Consider the following 27603-nt stretch of genomic DNA (forward strand, 5'->3'; position numbering starts at 1 on the left):
CAGTAATTAATACATACTAACTTCCAGTTATTTCTTAGCCCCCATAGGTCACTCCAGTATCACAACACTCCGTCATATATCCCGGAGATTTAATGTACTGCAGCTTTAACATTTAATGTAATGCAGTTATAACAATAGCAACAAGCAAACCTGGTATGATTCTCATCAGTGTTGTTTGTCTTGTCACTCACATGAATGTGCCTCAGAAGAATGAACTTCATAGTGACAATTTTTTTAAATTTTGCTTTAGGCTGTGTGTCCATTCATTTAGCTTATTTTGATTTTTGTAGATATGTATTTTTCACACATATTCCCTATTACTCTGTTACAGAGGGTGTTTATGAAGTGTCTTACCGTTTTCCACTTGAGCACTTTATTAAGGACAATAAACAACATGAACATACATTGAGACATTTGTTGATACAAATTTAGTTCATTTCAGTGTAATGACACTGCAAGTGTAAGATCAATTCTCGTCGTTCCCGTGTAGCCCGAAACTCTCTTGCAAACATAGCTGCCGTTATTCGTTCTACGCCTGTAAAACTACAGTTTTTCCGTTGTTGAAGGTTATTAATTTTCGCTTGATACACCTTGGACATGATAACTTGCTAGATTAAAAAGACCTCTGGATCAAATCGGGCAAGTGGGTGACCCAAAGTCTTGGCGATGCACGAAAAATCTATCTCCCAGAAAAAATGGCATTCAGGTAGTACTGGACGCAGTCGGCCAGCAAAAACAGCTGTTCTTTCTTCCATGCTGTGCATTCTTTTGTCTTACGTGTAAAAAGTCAAATTTTTTAACGTTTAGCCGGAAATGGAAAGAGACTTTATAAAACACCCTTTGTATCATTTCTGTAATTGTTTTGAAAGAGGTATATTGCTTTTGCACCACCTTCATAATTTTATCTCTCCTTGACTTACTACTGTTTTATTTAATATTTCTATCAGACTCCAATGTTTCTGTGACTTGTCGATGCTTGGAGGTGAAATTCTGCTGGACATTTGAATTATTTTGTTTTATGTTTAGTTACTGGGATCAACGGCCTCATTTCTTTTCACATACCGAGTACTAGTGTAGCCACCTGCATGAGATGGGAACATGGCGATGTAGCTTCAAGTTACAGGCAGTTACTTTCTTTCTTCCCTGGGAGTCATGGGAAAGTCCGTTGGCTTCATTTAAACCTGGCTGACCGGTCCAAGTCTCAACTACGGAAGCGAACCTTCCTGCCTTTTTAAAAAAATCGAGTCCTTTTACTAGCCCTGTAAAATATCGTTCAGAGCTTTGTAGAACATTCTGGAGCTTTTCTCTATTCAGGAAGAACTGGGGCAATGACGTCCCACACTGCCCCAGCCTCTCTCGTTGGCTTAAGGGTCAACACACTTTAGCAAGCACAGGGGAATGGTCACTTGCCACACCTTCCTAAAGAACTAACTATGGCCACAGAGTCTGGAGATAGCTTGCGTTTTTCGAAAGAGACATTGAGACCGAGGAGCCAGTAAGTACACACCTTCTGATGGAGTTAGATGATAAGTGGGGTTGAAATTTATAAGTTAGGTGACGTTTAAATCCAATGATATCAACACTATCAGGAGTAGGGAGTGACTGACTTCATTTGCATTAACTTTTGCGTGTGAAGTTTAATTATTTCCGTGGAACTTAAGATCATGTACTAAGGCTGTCACGTGGCCTTCTTACCGTTCGTGGGGTCTCACTATGAAATCCATGATTTGTTCTGCATTTATTATTTCCCCAAAATCATCAGATGTACCTTGGTGGGCGAAATAATAATTTGTTTAGCTCCAGATACGGCGATGAGTAAATCTGCGATTTTTCTTAACACTGTGTCAGACACCAAGTGCTCGCTTCTTTAACCCCTTAGCTGGAGACAACTCAGACTAGCGTGTCTAACGAGTATCAACACTCATTGTATTAAATAAATAATTTGCACTGAGATGACAAAAGTCATGGGATACGTCTTAATATCTTGTTGGATCTCCTTTTGTCTGGCGTAGTGCAGCAACTCGACGTGACATGGACGAAACAAGTCGCTGCAAGTCCTCTGCAGAAATATTGAGCCATGCGGCCTCTATAGTCGTCCATAGCTGCGAAAGTGTTGCTAGTACAGGATTTTGTGCACGAACGAGTATCTTGATTATGCCCCGTAGATGTTCTCTGGGGTTCATGTCGGGCGGTCTTGGTGGCCAGATCATTCGCTCGAATTGTCCAGAATGTTTTTCAAAGCACTCGTGAATAATTGTGGTCTGATGACATGGTGCACTTTTATCCACAAAAATTCCGTCCTTGTTTGGGAACATGAAGTCCAAGAATGGCTGCAAATAGTCTCCAGACAGCCAAACATAGCCACTGCCAGCAATGATCGGTTTAGCTGGAGCAGAGGACCCAGTCCATTTCATCTAAACACAGCCCACAGCATTATGGAGCCACCACCAGTTTGCACAGTGCCTTGTTGACAACTAGGGTCCATGACTTCGTTGAGTGTGTGCCACACTCGAACCCTACCAACAGCTCTTAACAACTGAATTCGCAACTCATCTGACCAGACCGCGGTTCTCCAGGCATCTAGGGTCCAACTGACATGGTGACGAGCCCAGGAGAGGCACTGCAGGCAATGTGCTGTTAACAAAGCCACTTGCGTCGGTCGTCTGCCCATTAACGCCAAATTTCGGCGCACTGTCCTAATTGATACGTTCGTCATTCTCTTCACATTGATTTCTGTGGTTATTTCTGTGCTTATCTGTTATCACTGACAACTCTACAGAAATACCGCTGATCTTGGTCGTTATGTGAAGGCCGTCGGTCTCTGCGTTGTCCGTGGTGAGAGGTAATGCCTGAAATTTGGTATTGTCGCCACACTCTTGATACAGTGGATCTCGTAATATTCAATTCCCTAAAGATTTTCGAAATGGAATGTCCCATGCGTCTAGCTCCACCTACCACTCCGGTTTCAAAGTCATTTAACTACCGTCGTGCTGCCATAATTACGACGGAAACCTTATCAAAAGCATCATCTGAGTACAAATGATAGCTTCACCCATGCAATGTCTTTTTTTACCTTGCGTACGCGATACTGCCGCCATCTGTGTACATACCGCTATCCACGACTTTTGTCACCTCGCTGTATAGCTCCCTAGAATTTATCATAGTCTTAAAAATGACGGGTGTTGCCCTCTTGCTGATTTCTATCAGTCTGAAAATCCTGTCTGTGTCCGTGTTTCTAAATCCATTCTAAAGTAGATAACTACCCAAAGTGTATAAGGAGGCTTTTCATGCGGAGTGCCCATGCAAACTGCGATATCCAATCCACCCTTGTGTATGTATACGGCATTAAAGTAATATAAGATTGTTTATGTGTTACATGTGTTCAAACTGGTATTAAGTATTGTAACAAATAACCAGACTTGTGAACTCAGGTTACTTATCATTCAAGATTATCCCACTTACGTTTCCTTCGGAGAGTATTTGTATTTCAGTAAAGAAAACGCATGCTGAATCAGCGTAAATGGTTTCGTCACTGCATGATCGTGCAGAAGCCTTGCACATCCCTTGCGTTCGATTGTTTTTCCTTTCTCAGATCAGTCAGGGACTGTAGAACTCAGATGTTTCATTTAAACTATTCAGTATTCAGAGACAACCTAAAGACATCACATACATCCCTGCCCGAGGCAGGATTCGAACCTGCGACCGTAGCGGTCGCGGGGTCCAGACTGTAGCGCCTAGAACCACTCAGCCACTCCGGCCTGCGGTCATGTAGAACTAGAGCATATGCTGCAGTGTGTTCTAGGAAATTTGATGAAGATTCAAATTCGATTCGCACATCTATCGGTCCTGATTTAATTATCTCATTCTGCTTAGAACAGTCTATCACGATGATTGGTACCAGCTCCTTGAATTTCCGTGGACTGAGTGGGCATCCTTCCTCTTCAACGCCTTCATAGTAAGAAGCACGGAATCTTGCATACATCTCAAATGCAAGACTGTATACATTCCGATCCCATTGTAGCAGTAAATTGTCATACGGATAGAATTCGGAATTCAAGTAAACTCTGGCATTAGTTTAATTACAGTTGTCAAATACAGTGGAATCATTTGCTACAGTTCCTCCTTATATTAGTCTGGAATCCAAGTATGATGAATGTTGGTGTTTACAGCTACACATGGGTTTTAATACTCCATGTTTGTCTGCTCGCTGTCAGTAGCACAGGGTACCTCCCATGAGCGGAAAGTTAATGGCAGGTATGTACCGGTATTCAGAACTTTTAAAATCTTCAAACGCTCCTCGTCTGCCACAGTGATGTGCGGCATTTTGTATATAATTTTATTGATGATGATCTGATTCTCCTCTTGAGCTTCTTGAATGTATGAGTTGCTATTTGTTGCTCTCTTACCAGAGTAAGCTCCTGTTTAGCATTCATAATAATTCGCTGTATGTCCTCAATGTACCCCATAAGCATTTTTACTTGTATGTGTGTAGTAAATTGGCGGTATTCTTCTGCTGTTCTGCCCACAGACTCGTCTATGAACCATGCTGCATTTTCTAAGCCATTAAAATCCGAGGGTGGTGATGAGACATAAGTCTAAGTGTTGATGCTATGCCGACATCACGTGTATGATCAATCTCTACCGCCGTCCGGAGTGGCCGTGCGGTTCTAGGCGCTACAGTCTGGAACCGCGTGACCGCTACGGTCGCTGGTTCGAATCCTGCCTCAGGCATGGATGTGTGTGATGTCCTTAGGTTAGTTAGGTTTAAGTAGTTCTAAGTTCTAGGGGACTGACGACCACAGCAGTTAAGTCTCATAGTGCTCAGAACCATTTGAACCATTTTGAATCAGTCTCTACCCCATTAAGTTCATAATGTATTTCCTGGAACAAGAATGCCAAGGCATTACGTGTAAGCCTTGACCCCACTGTATGACTACCATCCTTTTTCTTAAAGGATCCATGCAAATACATAAAACTCTTGCATGGAAGAGTTAAAGTGTCTTGATGCTGGATGACAATCCTAATTTCATCGTTTTTGTTAAATGTCGTTGAAGCATAAGGTTTATGCGAGAAGTATTCCTGGCGTATGATTCGCTCATCATATCCCACTGGGTGAGATATAATGAGCGACGACGTCATTGCGAGCTTTTAAGCGTACTGTTTTAAGAAACTTGTAGTTCGCACGTGCTATGCTGTGCGCTGCGTGCGCTGGTTTTATACCTTCTTGTAGTAGATGTAGTCATACAATGATTTCCTCACCACGAAAGTCAACAGGTCGGTTATTCTGATCCACAATACTCAGCGCCAGATATTCCAATGTCTGAACTGTCACTGGAAGGTATATCGCGGTGGTAGGAGTCTCAACAATCTTATACCCTGTTCCAACTGATTTTAACAATCCGTAAATTGAATGAACCAAGCTATCGTTGAGATATGAGTTCGTTGCAATGTTACACTCAACACGGATTGCACTGACAGGGAGAATATGGACTGTCTGATCAGATTTGTAAAATTTATTTGGATCCGTCTTCGAAACCTGTCCCTTTGTGAAATCCAGTAGTGGGCCTATTGAACGTTTCTGCTTAAAGTCAATCGAAGCGTTCACCGTTCTTATTTCAGATTTAAGTGTACTGATGTTTGCACGTAGCTCAATTCATTTTCCAGACTATTTTAAAACTTTGTTTAAATCGTCAATATCGTATCCTCCAGGTTCAGTTTCTACGGTTTCTTCTTTACCATTAATTTCCAGATCAGTTTATTGCTAGCCTCTGTGGGATGGTGATGTATATCTCCAGTCCAATCAGAGTGATGCTCCAATCTCCAACGGTTAAATCAATTGGTGGGGAGTAATTCGCACGTAGTAATGGCGATCGTTCTTTTAATGTCAGAGTGTAGGACATTGCATCTAAATGTCGACTGGTGAATGGGTGCTTAATACCCGGCCGTATATATCATTCGTAAAAGTCAGAACGAACATGATGCATAGATGATCACACAGGAAAGTCTTGGTAGCGTCGAAAATTGTAGAACACATGTCTTCTACCTGTGAAGTATCGTTGTATTTCTTCTGGGGATTGCAGGTCGCCGAATGAGTCGAAATAGTAGACGTTATTTGTATTTAGTTTTTTAACATATACTACGCAGTGAGTTCCAGGTCCTCCTGCTACATCCTGATTCACAATTCCGCATTCTCGTTATTTCCACATAGTCTTCGGTAATGTATTCCGCATAAACACACCTAGGATCCTATTCGTAACAAACTCAAGCAGATGTGTGTTTGTAAGCACCCTGTCTGGTAGGACTTCTAGGGGGCTTTTTCTTTTATTATGAAGAGACCTAGTCCTTTGTTGTATGGTTTCAAGTATAGCCCTTTTCCGATGGCTGCTGCCTCCATCATGCGCTTATGTCTTCGTGCGTCCTACAGTTGCTCCTGAGAGCTTTGTGCATTCTTGACTGTCCTGGCAACTGCCGCAGCACTCCCAGCCAGTGAACCCACCGCTGAGAGACAGGCTAAGCCAGGAATAAGGAAGGGAATAATTCCAGCAGACATATTGGGTATTGATAGAATCCTGGGTGGTTTGATCTATTTTTTTTTCTCACTGTTATATACTTCAGGGCGCTTTTAGCTGCATACAACGCTGTCAGGATAAAGTTTTTCGTGCACCCTTTGATTTTCATCTTCTTGCTTAGCTCCCTATGTGCAGTGCTGATAACTTGGCTGAACGTCTTAACACCCAAACCCACCTTAGATTTACCACGCATAGTTTTTTTCAACCGCAAATGCTGCAATACGTTGACCTTTACCAATGTCCTTTCTCGCACGTAATGCCTTAGCTTTATCAGTTAAAATTCTATCGGCGGTGTGACGATCTTTATTTGCTGCGTAAGCGATGTCGTGTTCCATACACACTTTGCCGAGTAGATTTATTCTCTTATCACCGCGTGCCAATCGTTTTTGAAGTTTTGTTCCAGGTCCACAGTAATTATATCCAGGAATGTATAATTCCACTGGTAGTTTGTCGAGATAACCACCTCCTCCTCTAATGCGTCTCCTGTCAAGCATTTTATGCTACTGAGGTGTTTGTGGTCTGCGCACCGTCTTATATAACTAATCGTCAGCGTCGATCCAGCTGTTTTGTGATGCGGGAAAACCAAGACATTTAACCAACGCTCTACTCCCTCGACGCCGTATGACCCTGTCTACGAGATACACATCTGGTTCCGAGCTCTTCTGTAACCCTTGGGTGTAAAAGCATTCTGCAGTTTCAGTACCACTGCTGTCCTTTAAGAGGTAGGTTGTAGGATTCGTTCTCTGCACTTTGGAAACTGTGAATATCTCGGTTGACCAGTTTGGCATGTATGATTTCTCAAATGTTGTTTTGCGTTGAAATACGTACTAAATCACCTACATTAAATTGCGGTTTGCTCGTATCTACCATTTTAATACGATTGTGTACAGTTTCTAGAAGTGTGTTACCACGAACATCGATTGGTCCTATTTTTATTGTGCGATGTTTGGTTCGATTATACTGTGAAATTATGTGCGGGAGGATATCAATCCATCTATGTGAGCCACGAAGATTGAATTGCATCCACATCTGGTTTTTCACTGTTCTGTTCAGACGTTCCACGATACTCACCTTCAGATGGGTGAAGTCTGTAGGTTGTCTGGGCTTCGATTCGTCCCCATCTGCAGCAATCCATCAAACACATGCGTGACTTCTTTCCCTGTTTTCGCTTTCACGGGTAATGCTCAGATATATTTAGAATAAGTATCATTGAATATAAAAAAATATTTGAATCCATTATTCACTTGTGAATATTCCCTCACGTCGACAAGATACACCGGCCATAGATCGTCCAAACCTTTAATCATAACAGATCTTCGTGGGTATGTTTTGCTTGGTGATTTGTGCAGTTCTCGAACTACAGTCTCCATACTTATTCGGTGATGTCTCTCTCTGTAAGCTCAGAAATTACTGAAACAACTTCAGTGGAATGAGCTGTATTACCAGCGGCAGCTGATGCCATGAGTAGTCGTAGCCGGTCTATTAGTTCATTGGGGCCGTCGTAATATATATTTATATACTGCAGGAGTTGAATGCTCACTCTTTTATGCTGAATGTCAATACCATCACCACTGCTATTTTTTTCACCATCCAAAATAGGTCTTTTTGCATTTTCATGCAGACCAGTTAAAAGCAATATTTCACAATACATTTACAGATCTTTAGGCGAATAATTTACAGTTTTTGTGGGTTTTAGAAAAATAAGGTTCAATAGACCGGGTGTTCTTTGACATTTTTATCGCCGATCTGTATCGTTTTTTCATTTAAAGTTATAGGCTGTGCGCCCAACATGTATAGTTTCTCACCACTAACACCGAATGTTTTGTCTATCCTAGCGTGTTAGTGGTGAGAAACTATACATGTTGGGCGCACAGCCTATAACTTTAAATGAAAAAACGATACAGATCGGCGATAAAAATTTTAAAGAACACCCGGTCTATTGAACCTTATTTTTCTAAAACTCACAAAAACTGTAAATTATTCGCCTAAAGATCTGTAAATGTATTGTGAAATATTGCTGTGACGGTTAATGAAATCGGCAATAGCGTCATCGTTGTCGTTGTGGAATTTCGCTGAGAGTTCATCGAGAGATTCAGTAACTGGTTTAAAGGTTTCTTGGAGTGTATGCTCCCGCTTCAAATGCCCTAACCTCAGCTACCGTAATTTCTCTCGAACGGCCTTCCGTGCCTCGATGACTTTGTGCTTAGTCGATATCTCGGTGTATACTAATCGGACTTCCGTGCAGCGTGAGGTTTTATACATCCGCTCTTCTTCTTGGCAACAGCTGTCTGTGTACACCCATCCTGTCAAACTCATCTCCCGGCATGCGTGCGAATTTATCCATGGTGATGTGTATACTGAGGTACCTCTTTGCATGGCTATATATATATATAGGAACTCCTGGAAGATCCGTCTGTACCTGCCATCATTCAGTTTTCTTGTTTTATCAATAACGAGAAATCCATACTGTGATTGATTCCAGAAATCTGCACATATCTTTACAAAATCATTGAACGACATGTCGGTCCCTACATGAGCCTGGTAAAAGTGTTTTAAATTCGAATTGTCCTGTTCGAATGCTATAATTAGGTTTGCATTATCCTTCACCAGCTGTTTTGGGATTCTGGAATATGTCTGACTCCGATAAAATACATTAACAGCCACATGGCGACCGAAACAGAAATATGGCCTAATTTGATCTTGGTTTTCCACAGCAACATCGTCAAATATGAACGCTGTGCTTGGCTTTAATTTTTCCGGTGGAGGGATATCACCACTCTCACTGAATATCTTGTATGTCACACCATCTACACCCTGCAGAATCTCCTGTAATAGTTGGTATTTGGGCTGAAACAGTGTTTCTGAAAATACACATATATGCTCACAGCGGACTCCATCCTGATGTGTTAGCAGCGAGAAGAGAACATTTGTCTTGCCGCAGTTGGAAGGGCCTACAATTATTGAACGTATGTTGACGGAAGGAGTGAGCCATTCTTCTTCTTCCAGTTTTCTTGCGCACCGTCACAGTTCCAGTCGCTTACAACAAAGTCTTGATGCTTCACCCACCCTGCCATGATACCTACCACGTCAGGTCGTGGCGTGCAATGAGTTTTTATAGAAAATAAGGAACACTACGCCCTTTCCATGGTACCGAACATTTCAGGTACTGACGTGCAATGGGCTTTTACGGTGAATTTAGTTAAATGGTACAATTTTCTGCTGTTGCATGTTTACAGTGAAAATACTGGGGCGATAGCTTTAGTACTTGCAATATAATAAGAGATAAGAAATAAAAAATACATGGTTATATACATTTTTTTATTCAGTAATCACACACAAATGCGATACATCAACCGGCTCTTTCTTTATCTTAACGCCAGAGCAGAATATAGAAAATAAAGCCTTCTTGTAAGCATAGAATTCAGCATGTACACTACTGGCCATTAAAATTGCAACACCAAGAAGAAATGCAAATGATAAACGGGTATTCATTGGACAAATATATTGTACTAGAACTGACATGTGATTACATTTTCACGCAATTTGGGTGCATAGATCCTGAGACATCAGTACCCAGAACAACCACCTCTGGCCGTAATAACGGCCTTGATACGCCTGGGCATTGAGTCAAACAGAGCTTGGATGGCGTGTACAGGTACAGCTGCCCATGCAGCTTCAACACGATACCACAGTTCATCAAGAGTAGTGACTGGAGTATTGTGACGAGCCAGTTGCTCTGCCACCATTGACCAGATGTTTTCAATTGGTGGGAGCTGGGGAATGTGATGGCCAGAGCAGCAGTCGAGCATTTTCTGTATCCAGAAAGGCCCGTACAGGACCTGCAACATGTGGTCGTGCATTATCTTCCTGAAATGTAGGGTTTCGCAGGGATCGAATGAAGGGTAGAACCAGGGGTCGTAACACATCTGAAATGCAACGTACACTGTTCAAAGTGAAGTCAATGCGAACAAGAGGTGACCGAGACATATAACCAATGGCACCCCATACCATCACGCCGGATGATACGCCAGTATGGCGATGACGAGTACACGCTTCGAATGTGCGTTCATCGAGATGTCGCCAAACACGGATGCGACCATCATGATGCTGTAAACAGAACTTGGGTTCATCCGAAAAAATGGCGTTTTGCCATTCGTGCACCCAGGTTCGCCGCTGAGTACACCATCGCAGGAGCTCCTGTCTGTGATGCAGCGTCAAGGGTACCCGCAGCCACGGTCTCCAAGCTGACAGTCCATGCTGCTGCAGACGTCGTCGAAGTGTTCGTGCAGATGGTTGTTGTCTTGCAAACGTCCCCATCTGTTGACTCGAGACGTGGCTGCACGATCCGTTACAGCCATGCGGATAAGATTCCTGTCATCTCGACTGCTAGTGATACGATGCCGTTGGGATCCAGCACGGCGTTCCGTATTACGCTCCTGATGCCACAGATTCCATATTCTGCTACCAGTCATTGGATCTCGACCAACGCGAGCAGCAATGTCGCGGTACGATAAACCGCAATCGCGATAGGCTACAATCCGACCTTTATCAAAGTCGGAAACGTGATGGTACGCATTTCTCCTCCTTACACGAGGCATCACAACAACGTCTCACCCGGCAACTACTGTTTGTGTATGAGAAATTGGTTGGAAACTTCACTCATGTCAGCACGTTGTAGGTGTTGCTACCGGCGCCAATCTTGTGTGAATGCTCTGTAAAGCTAATCATTTGCATATCACAGCATCTTCTTCCTGTCGGTTAAATTTCGCGTCTGTAGCACGTGATCATCGTGGTGTAGCAATTTTAATGGCCAGTAGTGTATTTCTCTCAAACTTATTGGCGGTACATTAGTTTCCGCCGGCACCATACTGACCCGCTGTTCGAAGTCGTCTAGATTGCACACTGTTCATACTTAGATACTCTGCAAGGCCTCTATACACAGATTTCACACAAGGCAGCCATCTGTTCCGTCTTTCCAACACAATGGATAGCACTTTCTGTGGATCGAAAAAGTTTTGAACGGTGGAGTGCTATAGATAAATGGATGTGTTACCTGATTTCACACGGAGTGCAGTCTTTATAGGATGTTGTAATGGATAGAGTTAGAGCAGCACAGTAAATGTCCGGAGGAGGACGGCTCGGGTGATACTCGGCGGTCAACTGCTGCATGATATACGCTTTTGCACGACAGAGTTCATCCCATTCCATCTCCGTAAACTCACTTTAATACTTTTGGCTACATTCTCGATATCTATCACAATACGCCACTCTCTGTCTCTAGTTGCTTCTATAACAATATGTAAACGTTTCGAACCACTAGCAGTTAAGTTATACACTGAAGAAAAGAGAAGTGGTGCAGAGGGATTAATTGGTATCTTCTCATCCACTACATCCTCCCTCTGTCCATGCAGTATCACTGGAATATTCTGCGATGGCGCGTATGATGGAGACCAGTACCGACCTGCGCCATGCTGACTAGGACCTTCGGTGCACTTCGGTGAGTAAAGGGCTGACTGGGTGTCTTCAACCGACAATAACAGCTGATTGTCCTGCTCCATCAAGCTGACCAGATGCGCGGCAGGTGCCCAGGATGCTGCCGCTGCTGCGCGTCCCGACGGGCTGGCACACGTCGCTGTTGCAGACCCCGACAGGCTGGAGGACGTCGCATCCGCTGATGAGCAAAGAAGAAAAACCGTTACAAGCGATGATAGAAGCGCAAAGACCCTCACAAAGAAGTAAACACAGACATTAAGCAGGGGGTACTTACTCTACCGCGGGTTCTTCGTAATTCTGTTGCTGCTGTGGCTGGACGGCGCTGGACGATCTCGACTGGCGCTTCATTCTGGGCGACTAACCCCGTTGTGATCGGATGCTGCGTTCCTGTTGGCTACTACCAACTTCAAGCACATCTGGTGCTATAATTGTGTTATGGGAGGGGGGGGGGGGGAGCACTTGGTCATTCCATCCAGTAGAATCAAGGTTCGAGTCTCGGAAAAGGCACAACCATTTTTAATCTACCGTCAATTCCAAACACCTCTGGTGGTTTAGTTGTGTTAGGAGGGTACACTTGGGCTTTCCGCCGAGGAGGACCAGGGTTCGAGTCCCAGAAAAGGTACTGCCAATTTTAATTTCCCGTCAGTGGGGGTGGGGTGGGTTGTCAGCACAGCCCTGTGACAAAGAAATTCCCACCAAAATTCGAAATTCTCGCCAAAATTCAAAATTTCCGCCAATCGGGTAGGTGGGTGGAGGGGGCCGGAGATGGGTGAGGGGAGGGAGAGGGGCTGGAGTATACGTGCAGCTGAGAAAAAACACATGACCTCATCCGTGGGCTGGGGTGGGCGTGGTCGGTGCGGGGGTGGTCGGCGAGGGGGTGAGGGCGGGGGTGATTAATTGATCAACTTAATTAATTTACATATCAGTTTGATATCAAAAGTGGAGTGACACCGCCACTATATTACTACTACTATATAACACTGATTGTCATTTCGACACAAAACATTCGCTGCTATACATTATATTGCGGCCGGTGTGGCCGAGCGGTTCTAGGCGCTTCAGTCTGGAACCGTGCGACCCCTACGGTCGCAGGTGCGAATCCTGCCTCGGGCATGGATGTGTGTGATGTCCTTAGGATAGTTAGGTTTAAGTAGTTCTACGTTCTAGGGACTGATGACCTCAGATGTTAAGCCCCATAGTGCTCAGAGCCATTTTATATATTATATTTAGCTGATGCCAAGAATTACATTTTCTCTTTCGGCTAAATGTTCGAGAAGAATCTTAACAGTTAACAAAGACATTACATTTAATCCTCAATTGCACTGAGTTGCCGTTTGGAAGCAAACCTTAAATTTACGTATAATGTTAAGGAAACCGTTCGCATTTATATAATGCTGCCATATGGTAACACACATAATTTGGCTTCATCGAGGTAGACTATGTTTAGGGTCATGTTGGCAGAAACAGTTGAAAATCGATTATCTTTGCTGAAAGTTGTACGGAAACACACACGAGAGCAGCTGAAAGAGTGAATAACTTCAGCCACTTAGATCACATCTAGTTAGATTTTTAAGGTAAGTAAAAAATAGATTTAGCGACAGGGAAACTGCCACACCTCTGTTTCCATTGAAACAGAAATGGGCAGAAAAACAAGAAGAAATAGAAAAACGGTGAAAATTCATAAAACTGGAATAAATAACAATCCATGAAATCTCAATACACATTTAGGTACTCGTTCTGCATCAAGGAAAGAGGGGAATCATTTACAGAAAGCTGTAACACGCCCCAGCATAAGATGATAAGCACGTGGTTAGACAGAAACAATCACGGAAGAAAATCATGAAAACACATAAAATTGGAAATCAGAAAAACAGAAAAAATTTAGCTACATGAATAGACATTCATATTTTGAAGAAAATTTAGCACAATTCATTGGTGAATGCAAATAGGCACCCTGACATAATCTAGTGATCACATGCTAAAATACTGACGAACCCGTGAATTACGAAACCCGACGATTTAGTCACAAAAATCACATCTTAAGGAAAAATCACCCGCATTCTAGAAAAGCACTGAAAGTGCGAACAGTTATGAAAGACTATGAAGGCAAAAGACATCTAGCCTATCACAGCGTCACTTGAAAATGTGGCTGAAACAAAGGCCCAGTTACAAAGTCGCTCAAAAAAATCGGGAAATTTAGAATTCCAAAACCGCGTTAAGCACAAATAACCACTTTAATTTATCCTGTGTGTTGAGGATGAAACTGCCTGATAAAATGCCTAACTAAGCATGGTTCCTTTGTCTTATCACCCCTCGTCGTAGCCATAGGCAAAATACTACTCGTGCAAAATACCGTACACTCACAAACATGTGAAATTATACTCAGAACGAATAATGTAATTTTTCTCTTAACATTCTAAGCCTGAAATCTTACTATAAACAAAATTAAAATATACCAAGATCACTGCAGTGCCTGTATCCACATCTCGGAGTGTTTACGAGGGAAGCGACCTGACTTACCAAGAGCTCTAACAGGAGCGGCCCGCTAGGGGAGCCAGGGCTAGTGAGGGCGCTAAGTCAAAGATCGCTGCTACCTGATACCAACAGCTGCATAAACTCTTATGCAAAAACACCTGTCTCTTCCTGTTGGCAAACCTCTCCGACCTTCTGCTTAATCATCCTACATTGGCAAAACTGCCCTAACGTCCGCAGCTCGTGGTCGTGCGGTAGCGCTCTCGCTTCCCACGCCCAGGTTCCCGGGTTCGATTCACGGCGGGGTCAGGGATTTTCTCTGCCTCGTGGTGACTGGGTGATGTGTGCTGTCCTTAGGTTAGTTAGGTTTAAGTAGTTCTAAGTTCTAGGGGATTGTTAAGTCCCATAGTGCTGAGAGCCATTTGAACCATTTTTTCTGCCCTAACGGACTGCAAGACTTCCTTCACCCACGAGAAAACACACTTATCTCACACACTCACATCAGACATACATCAAAACAGAGGGTTTGGGCATAGGATACCAAAACACAGATGCAATTATTGAAAGACCGAAGAAACACGGCTCTTTTCCTTTCTTGATGTTCGCTTTCGTCACATACGGAAAGCTAAACACATCGAAAACGCAGAAGCGAGCGAGTTGTGGATGTGGTCATTGATTCACGTAACCACGGTTAGCGAAAAAAAATTTAAGAATCAGGTATATGTAAGAGCGATTTGAGAAACGGGACTGACAGAGGCTTCAAATGTATTGCAAAGATTAATTATCTGACAGTGTGCTCTTGCGGTGTGGAGGTACTTGTTGTGGAGACCCTCATCATCATGTGTCCGGTAAATATGGCTGTTATCTAAGCAATTACCGTCGAATCATTACGCGTAGATGTAGACATGATGGCTGCCATAAAAGGACTGTCCATTTTCATTAGAAAATATTTCTGATAAACCAAGAATGATATAAAGAAGTGAAATCGACATGTTTTTGTCGAATAAATAACCCAGGGTTAATTTAATGCGAATGAAATAATAAATCAACCAAAATATTATGTATCATGTATTGTCCGTTAATTCTCTCTCAAAAATGATACAAAAAAAGAACAAATCTCAGTGACTGGCTGAAATGCATTACAAGAACCTGCAGCTTTTGCTGGTTGGGAGTATGCGCAATGCATTGAAAAGTATCGACATAAAGGAAGTACTGTACTGCCCACCTTAACGTGGGTGTTATATTATCGGTTACTATGACAGATGTGGCACACCCTTACAGGGGGACACTGTTCTCCTGTTTAAACCTACCTGATACGTGTTCCCCAAGTACAGGGTTATTACAAATGATTGAAGCGATTTCACAGCTCTACAATAACTTTATTATTTGAGATATTTTCACAATGCTTTGCACACACATACAAAAACTCAAAAAGTTTTTTTAGGCATTCACAAATGTTCGATATGTGCCCCTTTAGTGATTCGGCAGACATCAAGCCGATAATCAAGTTCCTCCCACACTCGGCGCAGCATGTCCCCATCAATGAGTTCGAAAGCATCGTTGATGCGAGCTCGCAGTTCTGGCACGTTTCTTGGTAGAGGAGGTTTAAATACTGAATCTTTCACATAACCCCACAGAAAGAAATCGCATGGGGTTAAGTCGGGAGAGCGTGGAGGCCATGACATGAATTGTTGATCATGATCTCCACCACGACCGATCCATCGGTTTTCCAATCTCCAGTTTAAGAAATGCTTCTGCTTTAGCCTTTTCCGTAAGATTTTCCAAACCGTCGGCTGTGGTACGTTTAGCTCCCTGCTTGCTTTATTCGTCGACTTCCGCGGGCTACGCATGAAACTTGCCCGCACGCGTTCAACCATTTCTTCGCTCACTGCAGGCCGACCCGTTGATTTCCCCTTACAGAGGCATCCAGAAACTTTAAACTGCGCATACCATCGCCGAATGGAGTTAGCAGTTGGTGGATCTTTGTTGAACTTCGTCCTGAAGTGTCGTTGCACTGTTGTGACTTACTGATGTGAGTGCATTTCAAGCACGACATACGCTTTCTCGGCTCCTGTCGCCATTTTGTCTCACTGCGCTCGCGAGAGCTCTGGCGGCAGAAACCTGAAGTGCGGCTTCAGCCGAACAAAACTTTATGAGTTTTTCTACGTATCTGTAGTGTGTCGTGACCATATGTCAATGAATGGAGCTACAGTGAATTTATGAAATCGCTTCAATCATTTGTAATAGCCCTGTAGATACCTCAAACACCAGTGATACGTAAGGAACTATATAAACATGAGAAAGTGTCCCAATAGCTTTATTGGCATTACTGTATTCGTACAAGGAAGCTAATCTTCCAAGTGGCTACCAAAGGCTTTTTTCGAGATTGAAAATAAACCTATTAGGTGATACTTGCACAGGAAAATCTGCTGTGTAGGTAAGTTTAACAGAATCAGTTCCTTAATCAGTTTCTTATTTACTGACGTAAGAGAGAACGGAGCTGCCTGCTGTTTGTATTGGGAGGACTGTATTAACCACTCGGGCATGCATGAGGCGTCCCTGGTTTCAGTAGAGTTTTCTAGATCACAGCACGTAAGAGTCGAGGAAATCGCTCTCTCACGTGCTGTTGAGCAGGGTAAAGACGGTTTTAACGGCCCCTGTGATGGTATAATGGATTTGGTTATGGGACCAGATCTTGTGTTACTAGTTTAGAGAAGTGGTTAAAGCACTGTACTCATGTTTGCCCTCTAGATTTAGGTTTTTCACGGTTTCCCTAGATTGTTTAAGGTGAACTGGATTGGTCTCTTTTTATAAGGGTACGGGCAGATTAATTTCCCCATTCCTATTCAACTCGAGATGTTCCATGCGTCTATTTATCTCGTTGTTGATGATATGTTAAATCCCAATCTTCTGCCCTTCCCCTGTGAGCCAGAGACACTTCTGCGATGAAGTAAATAATAACGGCCACCACGACGGAAGCAGGGTCGGCGCAACCTCATCTACGGAGCTTGTCAACCAGAGAGCCGCCTGCGCTCTAAAGTTTCCTGCGCCACCGCCCAACTTTAGAGAGAGAGAGAGAGAGAGAGAGAGAGAGAGAGAGAGATGCTAAAAAAAAGTTAAATAAAGTAAAATGAAAAAAATGGTGCACCATAAAGGAATTATCCGATTGAGACAAAATCGGTAGTTGTAATATACATGTGCAGACAAATAACTGGTTACAGTTTCTAAAAAATTGGATGATTTATTCAAGAGAAAGACCTTCATAAATTGAGCAAGACAATAGCACATTGGCCCATCTTTGGTCCTTAATGCAAAGAGTTATTCGGCTTAACGTTGATTGATAGTTGTTGGATGTCTTCCTGAGCGATATCGTGCCAAATTATGTCCAATTCGCGTGTTAGATCGACAAAATCCCAGGCTGGTTGGAGGGTCCTGGCAATAACGTCCAAACTTTCTCAGTTGGTGAGAGATCCGACGACCTTGCTGGCTGAGGTAGGATTTAGCAGGCATGAAGACAAGCAATAAAAATCCTCGGCGTGTGTGGGCGGGCACTATCTTGCTGAAATGAAGGCTCATAATGGCTTGGCAGGAAGGGCAACAAAATGGGGCTTAGACTATCGTTGATGTAATATAATCAAATAGGACGCGGCGAACCAATTCAGTGGCCTCATAGGTCAACAGACATAACATCTCATGATTTTTTTCTTGTGAGATTATTTAAAAAAATATTGTTTATGAAAGACAGCCCACAACCCGAAACGATATCGAGCAATGCATTCGAAGAGCGTGTGCAGCGATACCGCGGGATGTGCTGCTCAAAACTGTAGACAATTTTCGCAGACGATTGACTTTATGCATCGACGCAAATGGGGATAATTTTGAACAATTTATTCGTGGCTAATTTCATTAATTAAGCACCACAAATTATGAGAAGCAAGGACACTCACACTAATGAAGCACCCCAACATGTGAGAGGCAAGGGGACTCACACTAATGAAGCACCCCATGGGAACATCATTATATTACGTCCATATCGTTGTTCTTGGGTAACGCTAACAGTAGCATACAGTACATTTTGTACAAAAATAGCTTAATTTGATGCAACGAAAGAATTGGTGCACATTTTTTATCGATTTGATGCGTCCTTCTCGGATCATTCTAAATAAATCAGAGTTCTTCCACAATTTTAATTTTTTCTCGATTTCAGCGCCATCTGTCAACGGTTTGAAAAAATGTTTCAGACAAAACTTGATTACTTTTTTATTCAGAATCCTAATCTGCAGTAAAAATGGGTGTTTCCATTTAACATTTAAAAGTTTCCCCACGCCCCACCCAAGGGGGCGAGGGCTGGAGGTCACGTGTAGTATCATTTGATGTCCCCCTTTGAGCTTACGAACTTATCTTACCCACTATTTTTACGCGATGTATAGTTTTCGAGATAATCTCATTCGAAACTTCAGATGGACCACCCTGTATATAGCTTCACATTAGTCTTAGTCTGAGAAATGGACAACAGTGGATAAATGCATTTACTTCGCGAAAAAGCAATTCACTTTTTTGAAAAGCATTGCTAGTAGTGAATATATCACCACACATCCACAGTACAACGAGGTATATGACGGTGAGGTTATACAGAGAGATATAATGCATGTACAACACGCAGATGTCACAAACGTAAGGGCTGTGATGTTTGTGTCTGGAGCAGATTTACTTCATCTTTATGTACGATGATGAAACTGCAAACGTTCAGACAATAAGGATCTCAGCTAGAAAGTGCAAAGGTAAAAACATTGCTTCTATTAATGTAAGAAGTGTGTGGTCACATTAACTAGGAAATATCTTTCTAATGTAATGTGCATGAACAGCGATTGCAAATGCATACCAAGCAAACTGGTAGGATATAGCAGTTCTGCCTCCACGACATGCCCATAAAAGTTATTTACATCTAAGTTTACGATGTATTTCAAATCGTCAGATTTTATACTCCCCCTCATTTGTAGGTTATTTACCTCGGCGTAGGGCTGCATTTCAACTTCAGTCAATAGTTTGACGTTGACATGTGTCCTATGCCCTTCCTTTGTCACAAGCTCCTAACACATTGTCTCTCTAACTTTCTGAAGTGATGCATATATCAAATGTGTTGAATCCAGGAATGTAATGTTCTTGGTGACTTGTTTGGAGAATGAGTCGTATTTCTTGACGGTATCAGCCAGGCCTCTAACCTTATTACCTCTCAAACTGATATCACCTATGTGTCTACAAGGAGGTGAGCGTTACACTCGCTCAAATTGTGAATGAAAACTGGTATGTGTTGTGTTGCATGCATTATGTACTGCACCACCGAACTTCCACGTTAGATGACAGTGGTCTCTATGTAACGTCCTCGCTTTTCTATCCTGACGCAGACCCCACAAATATGAAATTCAACTGCATGCTTGTAGAAGGCGTCTTTCTCCAAAGATTTAGCCAGCGGAATGTTGTTGCAGTGAATCCAGTCAACACGCCACATGAGTTGTTTGAGCTTAGAGATGGATCATAGACACACGAGTAGATATCGACAGAGAGCAACCAGTTCATTATCCGAGATGTATAATACGAAATGATTGAGACTTCAGTCATATGAGCATGGAAATTGATATGCCGCCACATATGGTACACGTTATTCTGTGAAGGTACTTTAGGACGCAGTGGAGCTAGGAGGCACTCGAAATCCGCATTTACGAAAAAGGGAGAGTCCTCCTGGTAGTGGGCATTCGTAACCATTAAGAACCTTGTTTGTCTCGGTAGGCAGTTCCACACATACTGATTCCTAGCTAGAGTAATCAATTTGTTGCTTTTCTAAATACTGGTTCATAGAAATTCGGTTGTGCCATATACAAAAAAAAATGCCTTGCACGGTCATGATTCGACAGTTGGGCGGAAAGTAGGTGGAACATGCTTTTGACTCAGACGTAGTGTTGCGTCTCACCCCCAGAGAATAACAACAAATCCATGTGTTTGGGGTGGAGCAAGGACCAACTTCTTTTTAAAAGTGAGTGTTATACTTTAAGATGTACATCTTTTTTTTGTTCTGCACAGTGTGCTCTTCTGACTTGTTTTCATCTACTGTCAAACTATAAGCGTGAACTGAATAATCCGAAATGTACCTCCAAAATTTTGGTAGGTCCTGGTGTTCAACAGTCAATGAGACGCTGTTGAATCTATAATTCTTGCAAACAATACGTTTCCCGTATAATCGTATACCACGCAATTTTGGGGTAATTTCCATCGCAAGGTATAAGCGACCATGCAAAGCAAAATTCATCTCTGTTGATACCATTCTGGACATTAATACATGCCCCCTAATGTAGACAACAGTATTTCCTCCAGCACCATAACTATCGTCTTTCAGAGGTGCACGATTTCATAGCCTAGAACTGCACTGCACTAGATGGGGGACACAAGCAGTTATTGACAATTTTGGGTTCAAATGGTTCAAATGGCTCTGAGCACTATGCGACTTAACTACTGAGGTCATCAGTCACCTAGAACTTAGAACTAGAACTGGGTGACATGTGTTAAGGAAAATGGCAGGGTCTCAGCAGCCCACATTAGAGTAACTTATGCAGGCTTACGAGATCCGGTTCCCAAAAGCACCTGCAACCACAGAGCATTTCAGTGTGGACATGTGTCTAGCCTGTTGTTCATTAACAGTGTAAGGTGACAGCTTGAATAAATGTTAATTTCGCACCTTACATGAGCTTCTATATGTCGTAATGAGTAGATTGGTATGTCACACGACATACTTTGGTGACATGAGCAGATTTGCCTATCAAAAAGGGTATGACACTCGATTCGATGGTATTAACACACCAAACCCAAATCCTGCATGTCAATTATCAAAAGGTGAAAAAAAAACTTCTGGGAGAGACACTTGAGTTTGGGAGAGACTCGGGTTGCCCAGCCATGGCCCACTTACAGCGAGAGGCTTTTAGCAGGGTGTGACCCATGGCGACGGAAACGGCCAGCTGCCTGCGACGGAGAAATTCTTTATAAAATTGCATTTGGGAATTTCCAGATGGATACAAACGCGCCTGAGATGCAGTTAAAAAGAATCGTGTTTTCTGATCACGTGAAAGGTCCGTGGTGCTCTCGTGATGTACGCGTGTAACTTTCAGCCGCCAGGAGGGGACAGAATGCGTCCGGAGTGGAAGTGGCGAGATTATAGAGCAGTTTGAAAGTACACCCTTTGCGATTGGCGGGGTAGTTCCCATGAGATGAAAGGAACACTCCCACTGGTCTGAAAGGCTTTGACGCGAAGCATGAAAGGAGACAGGTGGGGGACAGTTTGCTACGAACGACAGAATACCGAAAACTTCGGGGACTCTCCTCTGAACAAGCGTCAGATGTAGAACAGGGCACATCACGCTCTGCACGACGCAAAAAGAGGAATTTTGTGTGAACACTGTGTTCACTTTGTCTGACATTCCGCTAGAATTCAGCTGAAGAGTCGCTGAGCTCTGATAGCGGAGAAACGAAACAGCCATCTAGTTAATTGTTCTTTCTAGAACTGAAAGGACGTTGCGGTTCTAGGCGCTTCAGTCTGGAACCGCGCGACCGCTACGGCGCAGGTTCGAATCCTGCCTCGGGCATGGATGTGTGTGATGTCCTTGGTAAGGTAGGTTTAAGTAGTTCTAAGTTCTAGGGGACTGAAGACCTCAGATGTTAAGTCCCATAGTGCTCAGAGCCATGTGAACCATTTTTTGAAAGGACGTTGAAGTATACATGCTGCTCCATCTATGCGCGTGTATATCGCCATGTTTTCCAGACTAGGGAGGAGTGCATGTTTTCTCCCCTAACGAGAAACATAGGGCAGTTTCAGTTGATAAAATCAGTAAGGATTTTGATTAGCTTTTTATAGGATTTTCAGAGGGCGAGGGCAGTCATACAGTCGACAACACGACGCAGCTAAAAGTAAATGCTGCTGGCAGAAGTGTAAACTTATTGGATCACCAGCTTGCATCCACTGTGAACATGAGCAACGCTGTGTAATCTTTTGCATATCTTGTCACAAAAAGTAACCATCCTCTGCAGACGTGATTGTCATCCTAAATAATTCTGAACTTAAAACTTGGAATCGGATGGTTTGACGTAATATTGGACACCTCAGACAGTGATTCACTGTCCAGATGTAAGAAAAAAAACTTGCAGAGAACCTTCTATTTCAATTTTCTATTGTTGTGTTCGATTCTATTTCTGCTAATCAGGAAGTAATACGTTATCTTGACAATTGTCCTGAAATTGCCATGTCACACTCTGTGTAAAGCAGTGTGATTTATTGACAATAATACAGTAAATAAATTAAGTTTGTACAGGTAAACATCGATGTGCTCTGTCGTGGAATAAGGGTCCAATCCTACCCCATTAATTTATTTTAGTGACGCTGAAGCACTCATGGAGTGTTTTTGCTGATATCTGACGAATGTGAAAAGAAGTGGAGTGTCAAAACAGGACGGGCTGGAGGACTGCTGCTAGGTCCAGGCCGATGTCGAGGTGGTCCAGCACGATGACGAGATGGTAAGGGGTGCGGAAAACGCATCATCGACGAACTGGATTGAGGCGATCACATTGTTGACGCGCCTGGGCTTGGTATTTTTGTCACAACCCCTCCTCTGGTCGGTTCCAATACTACTGCAAAGGAAGAAAATGAAACAAGATTTATAAGTATAATTCTTTCAAAATACACTCCTGGAAATTGAAATAAGAACACCGTGAATTCATTGTCCCAGGAAGGGGAAACTTTATTGACACATTCCTGGGGTCAGATACATCACATGATCACACTGACAGAACCACAGGCACATAGACACAGGCAACAGAGCATGCACAATGTCGGCACTAGTACAGTGTATATCCACCTTTCGCAGCAATGCAGGCTGCTATTCTCCCATGGAGACGATCGTAGAGATGCTGGATGTAGTCCTGTGGAACGGCTTGCCATGCCATTTCCACCTGGCGCCTCAGTTGGACCAGCGTTCGTGCTGGACGTGCAGACCGCGTGAGACGACGCTTCATCCAGTCCCAAACATGCTCAATGGGGGACAGATCCGGAGATCTTGCTGGCCAGGGTAGTTGACTTACACCTTCTAGAGCACGTTGGGTGGCACGGGATACATGCGGACGTGCATTGTCCTGTTGGAACAGCAAGTTCCCTTGCCGGTCTAGGAATGGTAGAACGATGGGTTCGATGACGGTTTGGATGTACCGTGCACTATTCAGTGTCCCCTCGACGATCACCAGTGGTGTACGGCCAGTGTAGGAGATCGCTCCCCACACCATGATGTCGGGTGTTGGCCCTGTGTGCCTCGGTCGTATGCAGTCCTGATTGTGGCGCTCACCTGCACGGCGCCAAACACGCATACGACCATCATTGGGACCAAGGCAGAAGCGACTCTCATCGCTGAAGACGACACGTCTCCATTCGTCCCTCCATTCACGCCTGTCGCGACACCACTGGAGGCGGGCTGCACGATGTTGGGGCGTGAGCGGAAGACGGCCTAACGGTGTGCGGGACTGTAGCCCAGCTTCATGGAGACGGTTGCAAATGGTCCTCGCCGATACTCCAGGAGCAACAGTGTCCCTAATTTGCTGGGAGGTGGCGGTGCGGTCCCCTACGGCACTGCGTAGGATCCTACGGTCTTGGCGTGCATCCGTGCGTCGCTGCGGTCCGGTCCCAGGTCGACGGGCACGTGCACCTTCCGCCGACCACTGGCGACAACATCGATGTACTGTGGAGACCTCACGCCCCACGTGTTGAGCAATTCGGCGGTACGTCCACCCGGCCTCCCGCATGCCCACTATACGCCCTCGCTCAAAGTCCGTCAACTGCACAGACGGTTCACGTCCACGCTGTCGCGGCATGCTACCAGTGTTAAAGACTGCGATGGAGCTCTGTATGCCACGGCAAACTGGCTGACACTGACGGCGGCGGTGCACAAATGCTGCGCAGCTAGCGCCATTCGACGGCCAACACCGAGGTTCCTGGTGTGTCCGCTGTGCCGTGCGTGTGATCATTGCTTGTACAGCCCTCTCGCAGTGTCCGGAGCAAGCATGGTGGGTCTGACACACCGGTGTCAATGTGTTCTTTTTTCCATTTCCAGGAGTGTAACAATTGCAGATGTCTATAATAATCATTTGTATTACTTATGTAGAAAATCATCAGCCTCTAATTTGCTGAAATACAAGGACCTCACCTGTTCGTTTAGTGGTTTACTACCTATTAGCAGTGTTTCCACTTTACCATAGGTCAAAGTCAGTTCCTCGAACTTTATTTCCACCCGTTACATATGTTCTGAATCTTTACCTTTGAGAGCTGTAGTTGGACAGCATTCTCGACCATATTATTTCTATCTGTTATAAACATCTTGCATCTTTAGAGTATACGCATATGCTGTGTGATAGCCGTAACTGGACTGTATTCTGTGTTATCAACATACGAGAGATGCAAATGGATGTTATCATTCTTATGTGGTCATGGAGGTAGAATTTGTAAGAGTTAGTAAACATAAAACTATAGTTGAGACAGCTAAAGGCAGAACTCCACCCCATCGCAAACCATATGTGTTTTAGTATATATATCAGGGTTGCTGAAGTTTTTCTGGGTTGATATTTTTGGAAGATGAGGAACGAGTAATCTTACAGACACTGTAGATTTTCTCTGGCTTTGTGGGGAAGAATCTAAATTGCTGTTGGATGCTAAAGAAACCTGGTAGTGTAAGCAATGAGAGCATAAATATTCTTGTACATTTATTCATAGAATGTGGGACAAGTATGGAATATACAGAATATATGGGGAAAAATATGGAAAATATGTAACAAATATGTAAAATACGGAAAAAAATATGGAACATTACGAACAATTTAAAAAAAATCGTATGCATATCACAACAGATGTTCAAAGTGGTCTCCATGGGATAAAGGGGATAGGGATAGTGGCGGTTGTCATACAGGATACACATAATCGTACTTTGGGTTACACCGTGCTGGCGGGTCACTTGTCTGGAACTTTCATTAGGGTTCGTCTCAACATGCTGCAGAACCCTGTCCTCGAAATCTGGTGTACGCACAGTACGCCGCCTCCAAGCATGTTGTCTGAAAGGACCCATTATAACACAAACGCCCAAAAAGGGTTTGAAGTATTGTGTGATGTGATTCTGCCTCTCGACCGTCTCCATTTGCTTAGCCGTATACAAACACCATCTCAGCTTGTTCCCGACATGAATGCCGGTCATTCAGCTGCTTACAATATGCTGCGTCAGCCACACGAGCATGCAACAGGAAAGGAACACACGGCACGTGGTAAGAGGAACTGTCATTAGTCAGCGCCATCTACAGTGGCAATGATGCATTTCGGAGCCCATCTTCATAGGACCTTTTTTCCTCCATTTCCAGTCTAGATTCCGTCTCTGTAGTTTGTCAGTTTCCTTAATGATCGCTTTGTGTACACCTAAAAGATGTGGCTTTTTTTTAAATAAATTGAAGTGAGACACTACACATCAAAATTATATACAGGGTGTTACAAAAAGGTACAGTCAAACTTTCAGGAAACATTCCTCACACACAAAGAAAGAAAATATGTTATGTGGACATGTGTCCGGAAACGCTTACTTTCCATGTTAGAGCTCATTTTATTACTTTTCTTCAAATCACATTAATCATGGAATGGAAACACACAGCAATAGAACGTACCAGCGTGACTACAAACAAACACTTTGTTACAGGAAATGTTCAAAATGTCCTCCGTTAGAGAGGATACATGCATCCACCCTCCATCGCATGGAATCCCTGATGCGCTGATGCAGTCCTGGAGAATGGCGTATTATATCACAGCCGTCCACAATACGAGCATGAAGAGTCTCTACATTTGGTACCGGGGTTGCGTAGACAAGAGCTTTCAAATGCCCCCATAAATGATAGTCAAGAGGATTGACGTCAGGAGAGCGTGGAGGCCATGGAATTGGTCCGCCTCTACAAATCCATCGGTCACCGAATCTGTTGTTGAGAAGCATAGGAACACTTCCACTGAAATGTGCAGGAGCTCCATCGTTCATGAACCACATGTTGTGTCGTACTTGTAAAGGCACATGTTCTAGCAGCACAGGTAAAGTATCCCATATGAAATCATGATAACGTGCTCCATTAAGCATAGGTGGAAGGACATGGGGCCCAATCAAGACATCACCAACAATGCCTGCCCAAACGTTCACAGAAAATCTGTGTTGATGACGTGATTGCACAATTGCGTGCGGATTCTCGTCAGCCAACACATGCTGATTGTGAAAATTTACAATTTGATCATCAGAATCGAGGAAGTGCAGTACATACTGAAACGTCCCCTTAGAAAAATTTCTGAATTACTGTGCTGATAAACCTCTTACATTATTTGCTTTTCAAACAGCTGAGCAAAACTGAACGTACTCAAACATTCACTAAAGTGACACACAATACTTTTAGCGCAACGCAATCTGACTTTCAAAAATCCCTACAAAAGAATGGCCCTGACTAACACTAACCTATACCTTTCACAAATCACTTACCTCACCAAAAATCTCCGTTACTCGAACTACTGCAATACAGCGAGCGCCACTACTGCCAGCTAAATAAAAGATTCAGACTACTGAAGGCACTAACTACTAATAGGCATAGTTAGCAAATGAAAGATTTTGATAGAGAACAAACAATGTATTTACCTCAATAGTGTTCAAAAGTCATAATGTATATAGCAGTTCATGACATCCAGTCTTACAAATTTCAAAACTCCGCCATCTCTCTCCCCACATCCACCACTGCTGGCGGCTCACCTCCAACTGTGCCACGCTACGCGCTGTTAACATCCAGCTGCCCAACACTACAATGGAAAACAACAATGCAAACTAGCCACAGACTGCACACAGCACAGCCAGTGATTTTCATACAGAGCGCTACGTGGCGTTACCAATATAAAAACCTAAACAGCCTACTTACAATACTGACGAAACTAAAATGAGCTCTAACGTGAAAATTAAGCGTTTCCGGACACATGTCCAAATAA

The sequence above is a fragment of the Schistocerca americana genome, chromosome X (genome assembly GCF_021461395.2).
Source record: "Schistocerca americana isolate TAMUIC-IGC-003095 chromosome X, iqSchAmer2.1, whole genome shotgun sequence".
Classification (NCBI taxonomy): Eukaryota; Metazoa; Arthropoda; class Insecta; order Orthoptera; family Acrididae; genus Schistocerca; species Schistocerca americana.